Here is a 13757-nt window from a genome sequence, read left to right on the forward strand (position 1 = left end):
ATGTACACATACAGAGACATGTACACACATAGGCATGTACACACACAAGACATGTACACACACAGAGACATATACACACACAGAGACGTGTACACACAGAGACATGTACACATAGGCATGTACACACACAAGGCATGTACACACTCACAGGCATGTACACACTCACAGGCATGTACACACACAGAGGCATGTACACACAGAGGCATGTACACACACACAAGGCATGTACACACACAGACATGTACACATGCAGAGACATGTACACACAGAGAAATGTACACACACAGGCATGTACACAGTCACACACACAGCCCCCCTCCCCTGCACAACAGCCCTTACTTGTAAGGTGGTCCTAGTCCCAGCTCTTGTTTCCACATGCAGAGGGGTGCACATGCAGGAAATGGCCAGAGGTGGCAGCAAAGAGCCCGTTGTCAGCTCAATGACAGAGCAGCAGCCTGCTGACTTACACATACAGGAGCATCCACAGAGCTCCTCTGCACCTGCCCCTGCCTTCTCACATCCCTGTCAGTTGGCCGGGCCTGTCCAGACGCTGGGGCCCCTTACAAGTGTATGGGCTGTACCCTACTGATGGCGGCTCTGTGTATATTCAAACAGTCAATTACACTGAAAGAGTATCGTAGTTGCTGGAAGAAACACGGAAGAGTGATGTCATGGCAGAACTGGACGTGCCCGAACCACCATCTTGGTTTCTGGTCTTTCATTCATTTCAATACATGTGAGCATTCTGGTATGCAATAAAGGATTTTTTTGTATCATATATTGCTGTACTATGGCTGGTATTATGCTTCTTTTACATGATTATTCTGCACTTTAAGGAGGACAATATCTAATCTGGAGTGAATATGAATACGCGAAAGTGGAAAAGGAGGTTATATTAGCAAGAGAAAGTCCAGTGACATATATGCATGAATTTTGCTAAGGTATGTCAGCATGAGGATTGAAGCATGCCAACGGGAGTGCACAGGGGGATATGTTTTAATACGTTTGAGCACATTTGACATATGTGAGCGCAATTATTTATATAGCATCTCATTTGACATAACAGTATTACACTGTTGTATATATGTTTTGTTTTTAATTGGTATTTCACAAAGACTGGTGAAGTAGCAGAATGCTTGGACGGAGAGGAGGAAAAAAGAAATTTGTCGATGGATATTTGAAGATTGTAATAGTTTGGTAAGAGTATTTTGGCGGCAGGGACCCCACTAATTTTGTTGAAGGCTGGCTGCAGGAAATTTTTGGGAAAGAGGCGTTCTCACCCCTATACGCGGTGGAAAGGGCACATCGGGTGCCGCCGCGTCCTCTTCCACCCGGCAGTCCCCCAAGGTCAGTGCTTGCCAGACTCCTGAATTACAGGGATCGTGAGGTGGTGCTTCGATTGGCCAGAGAAAAGGGAGCAATACACTTTAATGGAGTTAAAATATCCTTCTACCCGGACTTTTCCGCAGAAGTGCAGCGAAAAAGGTCTAAATTCATGGATGTCAAGAAAAGGTTGCAACGTCTACAGTTAAAGTACGCCATGCTTTTTCCGGCCAAGCTGCGCATTACAGCAGGAGATCAAAATCACTTCTTTGAAAACGCTCAAGATGCAGCGGATTGGCTAGACCGCAATGAGCAGGGCATCCGAAGACCACGAAGGGAAAATGGAGACGGATGACGTAGTCAAATCCACACTAATCGGGCAGGATGGGCGCCCCATCACTTGTGCAGTCTTACAAAGTTCAAAGTGGACTCATGATAAAAATTTCACCATCAGCGAATGGCAGTTTAATTGCAATATGTGTTTGAACACTCACAAGTTTAACCGCCTATTTGGCGTGCATGTCAGTGCAATGTGCGCTTTCAATCTACTGTTTAGGTTGCTGTGGCACAGATATATTTGCCCTGTTGGCAAAAAGTTGAAGGTTAATGATCAAAACCTGCGGATGTTGGGAATCTTTTACTACACCAAGTTAGAAATTACAGGAACACTGACTGTAACTCACTTATCGATTCAACAGCGTAATCGCAGGAAAGCGCAGTGGCGCAGATGTTTGTTTATCAGTTTTCTACTACATCTCCTGTGTACGGGACTCTTTCACATGGCCCATAAGGTGCTAAGTCAAGTGACGATCACATCTGAACTCAACACAGTTCATATCAGGGGCGTAAAGGGAAATGTATATGAGGATGCAGGAATGTTTTATATGCATAGATTAATTCATAATGATTTGGTATGGCTAGCACACCTATAATGTCTTGGAATGTGCGGGGGGTAAATGATCCTTTGAAGAGAACAATGATATCTACAGTCATGCGCAGGATCCACCCCGCCATCACTGGCCTGCAGGAGACCCACCTGCAGGACAATACGGTTAGCTTTCTGCAGTATGCATGGGTGGGGAAGGCATATCATTCCACATACTCTGCTTTTTCCCGTGGAGTAAGTGTACTGATACACAAGGCCATAGCATACCAAGAGCTAGACTCTCTGATAGACATATCCGGCAGATTTATATTTCTCCATTGCAAAATATATACAATTACCATGATTCTGGCATTTATATATATACCACCCCCGTTCTCGAGGGAAGTGTTGCAGCTACTGGTTTCATATGTGACTAATAAACCTGACATTCCAATATTAATTATGGGAGACTTTAACTGCTGCCTGGACCCTAGAATGGACAGGCACCCTCCTATGGTTCCACCCAGGGGAGGTCGGGGAACTGCCCTTAGCCGTCTCTTAATGGAAATAGGGTGGACTGACCTATGGCGGGTTCGTTACCCAAACCATAGACAGTTTTCATGTTTCTCCAAGACACATGGCTCTCTGTCCCGTATAGACCTCTGTGTCGGCACTCCAGATATGGTGGGATACACCTCGAGGGTGGAGTACTACTCACGGGGGGTGTCTGATCATTCCCCACTAGTCATATGGCTGAATGCGCAACCCTCCAGTCTATTATCTAAGGCCCCATGGAAACTAAATGCCTTCTGGCTTAAACTATTTACTTCGCATGAACGGATAGAGGCTCAGATCCATAAATTTCTTAGAATACATAGACAGCACACAGATATCCTGTATAAATGGGAACAGCTTAAAGCATATTGTAAAGGATTATTTATTCAGGAAATAAATGTGGTTAAACAAAATACCTCGGTCCTGCTAGAGCAGGCGGAGGACTTGGTGAGTCAACTAGAGTTGGCATTTGTGAATGATCCCACTGACTCTGCAGGGGAGGCATGGATCGCGGCTCAGGATTCCTTAGACCGCGTGCGATCCTCCGCTGCAGAACGTAAGAGATTTTTTTCGAAACTGGCATTTTGTGAGGAGGGGGAAAGGACGGGCCGCCTATTAGCAAAAATTGCAAAATCACAACAACAATCACCGGCTATAGGAGCCATACGAGCTGCCAATGGCAAGATAGTTAATGCTCCTGATGATATTATCTCTGAGCTGGCAAATTTTTATAGGGATCTATACAAATCTAGAGAGACCTACTCAGATGATGATCTCAATGCTTTTATGGCTAACATAAATCTACCCACACTGTCTGTTGAGGCGAGACGGCAACTGGACGCTCCAATAACTATAGAGGAGCTCCAGGTGGCGGTGAGTTCTTTCCCTACCTGTAAGGCGCCAGGGGAGGATGGTCTCCCAATGGAGGTATACTCTCAGTATGGAGAAAAATTGTTGCCTGAACTACTAAAGGTTTTCAATTCCAGCCTAGATAGGGGTAGATTGCCGGATTCCATGACCAGAGCAAATGTGATTTTACTGCTTAAGCCAGGGAAGGATCCTGTAGACCAGGGTTCGTATAGGCCCATATCCCTACTCCAAAGCGATGTAAAGATCCTTGCCAAGGTCCTGGCAATTCGGGTCAATGGCATAATATCCTCAATCATACACCCAGACCAGGCTGGCTTTATGCCGCAGAAGTCCACAGCTACAAACCTTCGGAGGCTATATTTGAATATGCAAATACAGGCTGACAATGAGGGACACAGAGCTCTTTTATCCTTAGACGCCAATAAGGCGTTTGACAGCGTTAGCTGGAGATACTTATGGGCGACACTGGACAGGTTTGGCTTTGGAAGGCGGTTTGTGGCATGGACAAAACTGCTGTATGCAGCCCCTCAGGCCAACATTAGAATAGCGAACAGGATGTCAGACGCTTTCGCTCTGGGTAGGGGGACGAGGCAGGGTTGCCCGCTGTCCCCCCTACTCTTTGCGATCGCTATAGAACCTCTGGCGGCTCAAATAAGGGACAGTCCACGGATAGTCGGATTCAGGTATGGTGACTTGCATGAAAAGCTCATGTTATATGCGGATGACATGCTGCTATTCCTGGGAGACACTAGTCAATCACTGCTGGGGGTAATGGATATAATAGAGCGATTTGGTCATTTCTCGGGCCTGACTATAAATTGGTCTAAATCGGCCCTGATGATGCTAGACGAGAGCCGGGATGTGAGTCTGCCTGACTCTTGCCCCATTCCAACCACCACTGGATTTAAATACCTGGGCGTCCAGATATCCCCATGTGTTGGGGACTTCTGCTCTTTAAACATATTCCCATTGCTATCCCGCTTTCGAGACAAAATAAACACATGGAACAACTTAAAGATGTCACTAGCGGGTAAGGCAAATCTCATTAAAATGATTTTAATGCCCCAGCTATTATATTTCCTTCACAACTCACCAGTAGTGATACATTTAAAAATTTTCAGAGTAGTCAATACCCTTTTTCGACGACTGCTATGGCACAACAAAGCACCCAGAGTCCGGATAGAGCAGTTGCAGTATCCAAAAGATGGCGGAGGGTTGGCGGTCCCCAACCCTTGGCTATACTATATTGCGGCGCAGTTGCAACACCTTGTGGGATCTATGGCGCAAGAACCAATGGGCTCAGCAGCGCGATTGATGCTTTTTGCTACGGGCGCTGAGACCATTCCTCTGGGTCTAGAGGCACAAATATTCGCGAAATCTAACAAAAAAACTCCGACACTATCCCTGGTACAGAAAATATGGAACAAAAGTAGACAAATACAAGGGGTGCAGGGATTTACAGAATACAGCCCAATATGGGGAAACCGCACCTATGTGGAGCTGGCTAAGTTACAGTGTGAGCCCAGATGGAAGGCCCACAGAGTGACCATGCTTTCTCACATATTTAAACATGGTAAACTGATGTCCTTTACAGAACTGCAGAACACATTTGGGCTCCCAGACACTATGTACTATCCATATATACAGCTTCGGCACGCAGTTACAGCGCAGGGAGACGCAGGTGAGTGGGAACTTTGTCCCACGCCAGTGTTCCATGTGTTGCAGTCATCCAGTGTAACTAAAGGGATTATTTCCATGTGTTACCAGATGCTACTTGCCAAGTACCTAGGTGCCTACCCATGTAAGGCAATTGATGCATGGAGAAGGGACCTGGGTCAGATAACTGAGGATCAATGGGAGGAAGCGCTACAGGCCATACCCACGTGTTCCCTTAATGTTGCGCAAAAAGTGTCCCAACTTTATATAATACTTAGAGTGCACTACACTCCATCCAAGTTGCACAGGATGGGCAGAGTGGCAGACCCCATGTGCTGCCGATGTCGGCAGCACAGTGCGGATCTTATACATCTTCTGTGGCGGTGTCCGAAGCTTCATCAGTACTGGCACGAGGTGATTAATACACTAAATGGAGTGTTCCAAACGACGGTACCGGTAGATCCTATACACTGCTTGTTGGGGGTTTTGGATGAGGTAATCCCAGAGGAACAAACTAAAGTGGCTTTCTCCAGGTCTCTATTTCAAGCTAGAAAACTTATACTAATGGCATGGAAGTCTGCAGTACCGCCCTCTGTCAAAATGTGGATAACACATATGGGTAAAACTCTAATTATGGAAAAATACATATATCAACATAGAGGCTGCCCACATAGGTTTGAACGCATTTGATCAAATTGGTTAGACACGCCTGGACTTAGTCCGAGAGAACTAGTCATGACAAGGCTCTTACAGGGTCCTTAGATAAATAAGTTAATGAAAATGGAAAGGAGGTACAATACATGCGTATTGGAAGGATGTTGGGAGTTAAATATACTTTTGACATGGTATAATGAAAATTAGAGGGCTATGTAGTAATACTATAAGAACCTATGCTTTACACTGTATGAATATGACACTGAAATGTAGAAAATTGTACACTGGAAGATGTATTTACTTAAAATGTTCAATAAAAACCCTTTTTGATTTAAAAAAAAGAGTATTTTGGCATGGGGACCTAAAGGAGTGAAAAGGACTGGGCGAAGCACAATATCTACATGTTTACACATACAGCGGGAAAAATAAGTATTGAACACGTCACCATTTTTCTAGGTAAATATATTTCTAAAGGTGCTATTGACATGAAATTTTCAACACATGTCAGTAACAACCCATGCAATCCATACATACAAAGAAACCAAAACAAATAAGTTCAGAAATTAAGTTTTATGTGTATTAAAATGGAATCACACAGGGAAAAAGTATTTAACAGACAAAGAAAGGGAGGTGCAAAAAGGCATGGAGAACCAAGACACCGGTTGAAATATATCAGTAATTAGAAAGCAATCCTGCCCCTTGTCAGTGCAAATTAATATCAGCTGGTTCAGTACCAACTGATGGCCCATAAAAAGGTGTCTCATTACCAAGGTGTCACACAGCAAACATCTCATGATGGGTAAAAGCAAAGAGCTCTCGCAAGACCTTTGCAACCTTATTGTTGCCAAATATACTGATGGCATTGTTTACAGAAGGATTTCTAAACCTCTGAATGTTCCAGTGAGCACTATTGGGGCCATAATCCAGAAGTGGAAAGAACATCATTTCACCATAAACCAAGCACGACCAGATGCTCCTCACAAGATTTCTGACAGAAGAGTGAAAAGAATTATCAAAAGAGTTGTCCAAGAGCCAAGGATCACTTGTGGGAAGCTTCAGAAAGACCTGGAATTAGCAGGTACAATTGTTTCAAAGTAATGTACTCAACTGCCATGTCCTGTATGCATGCTCACCACGCAAGACTCCATTACTGAAGAAAAAGCATGTTGAAGCTCATTTAAAGTTTGCTGCGCAACATTTAGACAAGCCTGTGAAATACTGGGAGAATATAGTCTGGTCAGATGAGATCAAAATTGAACTCTTTGGATGCCATAATACACAATGTTTGGAGGTCAAATGGCACTGCACATCACCCCAAAAACACCCCAATACCAACAGTGAAGTTTGGAGGTGGGAACATTATGGTGTGGGGCTCTTTTTCAGCATACTATACTGGCAAACTTCATATAATTGCAGGAAGGTTTAATGGAAAATGTACTAAAACATTCTTGATAAAAATCTGCTGCCATCTACCAGGATGATGAAGATGAAACGAGGGTGAACATTTCAGCAAGACAATGATCCCAAAACACAAAACCAAGGAAACGCTCAATTGGTTTCAAAGAAAGAAAATAAAGTGGCTAGAATGGCCCAGCCAATCACATGACTTGAATCCAATTGAAAATCCATGGAAAGAACTAAAGATCAGAGTTCATAGAAGAGGCCCACGGAACCTTCATTATTTGAAGACTGTTTGTGTGGAAGAAAAGGCCAAAATCACACCTGACCAATGCATGTCACTAGTTTCTCCATACAAGAGGCATCTTGAAGTCATTACTAACAAAGGATTTTGACTAAATTTCAGTTAGCGTGTTCAATACTTTTTCCCAGTGTCATTCCATTTTATTACACATAACTTAATTTCTGAACTTATTTGTTTTGGTTTCTTTGTATCTATGGATTTCATGGGTTGTTACAGACATGTGGTGAAAATTTCATGTCAATAGCACCTTTAAAAATATATTTAGCTAGAAAAATGGTGACGTGTTCAATACTTATTTTACCCGCTGTATGTGTGAGCACAAAATTATAAGAGGTATTGAACATATGGTGTGTATGGATATACTACACTATATAGCTTTTTATTTATTTTTGGTGACACTAATCTGGAGTTTTGAGGAGGATTATTTGAGAAGAAAAACGGAAAATTGTATACTCACCTTTCCGTAATTTTCCTTTCCTGACGCCTTTCCATGGCAGCACACGCTGGGTTGTGACTCCGCCCCCACAACCTGACAGGATTGGTTAGCTATAAGTTTGAAGGGGAGACACCCCGCTGCATTCTCTGTAAATATATCACCATAAAACGGGGTGGGAATCTGTGTGCTGCCATGGAAAGGCGTCAGGAAAGGAAAATTACGGAAAGGTGAGTATACAATTTTCCGTTTTCCTGACGCCTCCATGGCAGCACACGCTGGGAAATAACTCGCCAGTCGGGTGGGTGCAAGAAAATAATATTTATTCCTTATAATGCGGAAGAATTGGCTCTAACAACGGATCTACCGAAGTCTGCCATAGCCAAGTGAGCAGAATCTACTCTATAGTGAGAAATAAAAGTATGTCTGGAGGACCAAGTTGCTGCTTTGCAAATAGTCTCCGGTGAAACCCTGCAATACGCTGCCCAGGAGGTAGCCACTGCCCTGGTCGAGTGAGCCCTGATGCCTTCAGGAATTGCCATATGCCGCATGGAGTATGCCTTCTTGATGGACTTGACTAACCAGGAGGCGATAGTACGTGAAGTAGCCGCTTGACCTCGTCTGTTTCCATGTGGGATGACCATGAGGGTATCCGTCTTTCTGAAAAAATTCGTAGCCGTCAGGTAACTAATGATGGTAGTTTTAACATCCAGAGGATGAGGTTCACCCTGATCATTAGTGAAGGATGGTAAGACAATATCTTGGTTGTAATGGAAGGAAGTTGCTACCTTCGGGATGAAGTGGTCTGAAGGTCTTAGTACTACCTTATCCGGAAAGAATACCAAGTAAGGTTCTGATGCCATCAGTGCTTGGATCTCAGACACCCTCTTTGCTGATGTGATTGCAATGAGAAAGGATAGTTTTAGAGTCAGATCCCATAGAGATATTGATTCAGATGGAGTAAAAGGAGGATTGGTGAAGGCTTCAAGAACTATTGAGAGATCCCATGATGGAAAAACTGGTTTCTTAGGAGGTTTGATTTTCAGGCAGGCTCTCAGGAATTGGATAACCAGCGGATGTAATGCCCATCTGGTGCCTGTTTTGGCCGACAAGGCAGATACTTGTACCTTAAGGGTACTTGAACTTAGACCTTTGTTGATTCCTGATTGGAGGAATTCTAGGATTTGAGAAGGTTCTGGAGCAATAGGATCCCATCCCTTCTGCTGCGCCATTCTAAAGAATTGGTTCCAAATTCTTGTATAGGTGGTGTTGGTGGTGCTCTTCCTGGCTTGCATCAAAGTCGATATTACTTCCTGTGAGCAGCCTTGTTCCCTTAACCTAACCCTTTCAACTTCCATGCTGTCAGATGCAGTTTCTCTGGAGCTGGATGTAGGAATTGGCCTTGAAATAGCAAATCCGGAGTTACCGGAAGGAGGATTGGAGGTTGAAGGCTGAGCTGCAATAGGGTCATGAACCATGGTCTTCTCGGCCAAAGAGGGATTACCGTGATTACCGTGGCTGAAGATCTCCGAAGCCTGGACAGGAATCTCGCAATTAGCGGAGTTGGCGGGAATATGTACCCCAACTTGAAGTTCCAGGGGTGAATTAGACAATCTATCCCTTCGGCTGAAGGGAAAGATGCTCTGGACAGAAACCTCCGACACTTCGTATTCGCAGGAGTAGCTGCTAAGTCGATCTCTGGTACTCCCCATGTCTCCGTAAGAAGAGAAAAGGCCTGGAGACTCAGGGACCATTCGTTGTTCGAAAGAGTTTCTCGACTCAGGTAATCGGCTAACATGTTCTGTGCCGCAGGAACATATATTGCTTTTAAATCTGCTAGGTGTGCCTGTGCCCATTCCAAGATAGGGCGGACTTCCTCCATCAATGTGAGACTCTTGGTACCCCCTTGCCTCTGGATGTAGGATACTGCCACCTTGTTGTCCATCCGAATAAGCACGTTCTTCCCTCTGAGGACTGGTGCAAATGCCATGAGGGCCTGGAAGGCTGCTCTGAGTTCCAGTATATTCGATACTAAATCCTGGCCCCGGAACTGCCATCGGCCCTGCGCTGCTTGATCTTGACAGTGAGCTCCCCAGCCGCTCTGACAGGCGTCCGAGGTGACTATTATCGGATCTGGGGGAACTATCAGTTTGTATTTCCTGAGGTTGGTCAAGTGTGTCCACCACCACACTGATTGCTTCATTGGTCTGGAGATAGTAATGGTCTGACGCATCGATACTCCATCCCACTGCCTCAGAAAGGAGTTTTGGAGGATTCTCATGTGCCATTGTGACCATTGCACCATGGGCAGGGTTGCAGCCATAGACCCTAGCACACTTAAGCAGATTCTGGCTGGAAGATGCCTTGCTGATAGTAATCTCCACATCTTCTGTACTAGAGGCTGAATCTTCTCCTGAGGAAGTTGTACCATGTTCAATTTGGTGTTCAGATCCAAGAATACCATGTTTTGAGTAGGTTGTAAGCTGCTCTTTTTCCAGTTGACTAGCCAGCCGAAGTCTTGGAGAGTCGTGAGTAAGATCTTCTGATGGCATAGCAAGGTTTCTTGATCCTCTGCCAAGAGCAGGATGTCGTCCAAATAATGGTGGACTCGCAGACCCTTTTCCCTGAGGAATGCAACCAAGGGTAGAAGGACCTTGGTAAATGTCCTGGGAGCCGACGAGATGCCGAAAGGAAGGCACTGAAATTGGAAGTGGCTTTTGTTGATGGCAAATCGGAGGAATTTTTGAAAGGCGGGATGAATTGGAATATGTAGATAAGCGTCTGATAAATCTACTGAGAGCATCCAGTCGCCCAGGTTCACTGCCAGAAGTATAGACTGCAGACTCTCCATTTTGAAGGCCTCTGTTTTTATGTTCCTGTTGAGATTTTTTAAATCCAATACAGGACGTAAGTCTCCGGTCTTCTTCTTTATCAAAAATAGTGGGGAATAGAACCCCCTCCCCTTTTGATCTGACGGAACTTCCAGGATTGCCCCTTTCTCCTTCAATTCCACTATATATTTTAATAGTAACTTCCTTTTGACTAGTGAAGATGGCAGTCTTGTTGATTGGAAGTGATTTTTTGGAATTTTGCCCATAAACTTCCACTTGTGTCCAAATTTGATCGTGGAAAGAGTCCACTGGTCCTCTATATGGCTTGACCAAATCTGTGCGAAGTCCTTGAGCCTGGCGCCCACCTGTACTGAGTGGGCAGGCGAACCTTCAAAAAGACTTCTGCTGCTCCCCTGCCGGGGTAGGCTTGTACTTCTGCATCCTTAGGAAGGAAGGTCTTGTGTTCTTCCAGTCCCTTCTAAACTCCCTACCAGGACGGTAGGATCTAGCTTCCCTATATTTCTCAGGAAGGTTGCGCCTGAAGAAGGAACCCTTTTGGGCCTTGGGTCTTCTATCTGAGAGAATTAATCCCGACTTCCCTCCTGTTACCTTTGAAATAGCGGTGTCCAATTTAGACCCGAACAGGTTTGAGCCATCATATGGAATTCTGCACCAGTTTGTTTTGGATGCAGTATCGGCCATCCATGGTTTCAGCCACAAGGCCCTTCTTGCCGTGACTGAGGCTAGCATTGATCTCGCCGAGGATCTTATAATATCCACTGAAGCTTCTGCCACGAAGTCACCTGCCAACTTGATCTCCTGAAGAGAAGATATTATTTTGTCTATTTCAGTACCGTCTTGCAGATCTTTTTCCACCTTGGTTGCCCAACCTGATATGGCTTTGGCCACTGCTGCTGTGGTAATTGCTGGTCTGCACGCGCCCCCGGCAGTGGAGTATGCTTTCTTCAATTCTAGATCCAATTTCCGATCCAGAACATCCCGAAAGGAAACTGCGTCTTCAATAGGCAGAGTGACATGCCGTGCAAGACGCATCAAGGAGGAGTCGACTACTGGAGCGTTCATCAATGATTTGACTTTTGACTCCTTCAGAGGATACATTTTTGTCAGTCTGTTGGTGAGACTGGACCGCTTATCAGATCTTTCCCACTCATCTTTAATTAGATCCTCCAGTTCACCTATAAAAGGGAAATTCTCTGGTTCTTTCCTTAAATTTGGGAAATATTTCCGGACTTTCTGCGGTTCCTCTTTATCTTCTTCCCAGCCTATCGCTTCTTTGACTGACTTTGCGAAAGGCTGTACCAGGGAAAAATCAAAACCTGCTGACATGTCCTGATCCTCATCTCCTGAGGAGGGTTCTGATGCCTGGGGTTGGCGGTCATCCGCTACCGATGTGCTAGGCGTAGGCCTATCGATTAGTGGTGCTGTTGTCTCCCTTATGGATTCCCGCACAGATTCTCTTATGAGCTCCGTAGCCATTGCTGCGTCTAGCTCTTTGTCCTTTGCTGCTTCATTAAAGCAGGATCTGCAGACTAGCTTATCTGGCAAGGCTGGTGCGCCGCATACCCAGCAAGCGTTTGCTGCAGGACGGGTGTGACGGGTGTGGCGGCTTTGGCGGTGTGATGAAGGTGACCGTCTGCGGTGTGACCGACTGTGACGGGAGCGGCTGCGTCTTGAGCGGCTGTGACGTGAGCGGCTATGTCTTCGGTGGCGAGAAGAGGATCTTGAGCGGCTTCTGCGAGACTTCTTGCTTGACGCATGACTTGATCTCCACTCACGCCTGGAACTTGCGGCTCTTGACCTGGTGGGGCTGCCAAAAACGCAGCGTTAGTGGTTGGCTCTCTTTTTTCTCTCCCCTTCTTCAATACTTACCAATGACGAATGGCCTCTTACCTCCTTTGCTGATGGTGGTCTGCGCGGGCAGTGGTCTCCATAGTGATAGTAAGACAGTGTAGACTGAAGGAAAATAAGAGAAAAGGAAAAAAATTTTTATTTTTTTTTTAAATCTTACTCTTCTTTTTTTTTTTTTTTTTAAAAAAAGGCTAAATCGAATAAATTGACTTACCTGGTCTTGCTGAGTCCTTTTTTGGCAAAGCAGTTGAACGCACGGTGAACATTCAGGTATTTGTAATACTGCTCAGCAACAAACACAGAAATGCCTGTGTTTTTAAATCTGCCGCCGCCGTCGCGGCAAAATGACGCTCCCGCGCATGCGCAGAGCGTCCCGAGCGCCTCGGCGCCATCTTGGAGAAGGGCATAACCTTCCCAAGGCAGAACTAGGCCCTGAGGCCAATTGCAGAGTGGAGGAGGCGGCCTCGGCGGCCATGACGGTTCCACAGCGGTGGACAGCAAGTGCCAGCAATCCCCCTAAGCAGAAGAAACACCATAAACAAGCTACAGGCAAAGTACAGGCAAAAAGGAAAAGGAGACCACTGCAAAAATATGAAGCTTCTTTAAAGCTTACTGTGCCAGATGTCCAGACGCCCCCTGAGACCACCAGACCGGGGGTTCCCTCCATAGAAGCTCCTTTAGAGACTGTACAGGAGGGACTTCCAAACAGGAGAGGCTTGAACCTGCTGGGGCGAGTGCGGTAAGAGGCTTTTTCTTTATCTTGACAACAGGAGCAAGCTGCTTATCCCAATCTGTCAGGTGAGGATAAAAAAGAGAATGCAGCGGGGTGTCTCCCCTTCAAACTTATAGCTAACCAATCCTGTCAGGTTGTGGGGGCGGAGTCACAACCCAGCGTGTGCTGCCATGGAGGCGTCAGGAAAATAAAATGTCACCAGCACACCAAGATCTCCAAAAATGGATCCAAAAACTTTAATCACATAGTGTCAGAAAAAGGCAAAA

General features: G+C 45.4%; 1 protein-coding gene across 2 annotated transcripts in view; it reads right to left on the bottom strand.

Annotated features, from left to right (window-relative positions):
- The window catches only part of LOC141113183 (probable ATP-dependent RNA helicase DDX60), a 340633-nt gene that overhangs the window by 241791 nt on the left and 85085 nt on the right, over nt 1-13757 (bottom strand). The gene's annotated exons all lie outside the window — the stretch shown is intronic.

This window comes from Aquarana catesbeiana, linkage group LG01 (genome assembly GCF_042186555.1).
Source record: "Aquarana catesbeiana isolate 2022-GZ linkage group LG01, ASM4218655v1, whole genome shotgun sequence".
NCBI classification, from domain to species: Eukaryota; Metazoa; Chordata; class Amphibia; order Anura; family Ranidae; genus Aquarana; species Aquarana catesbeiana.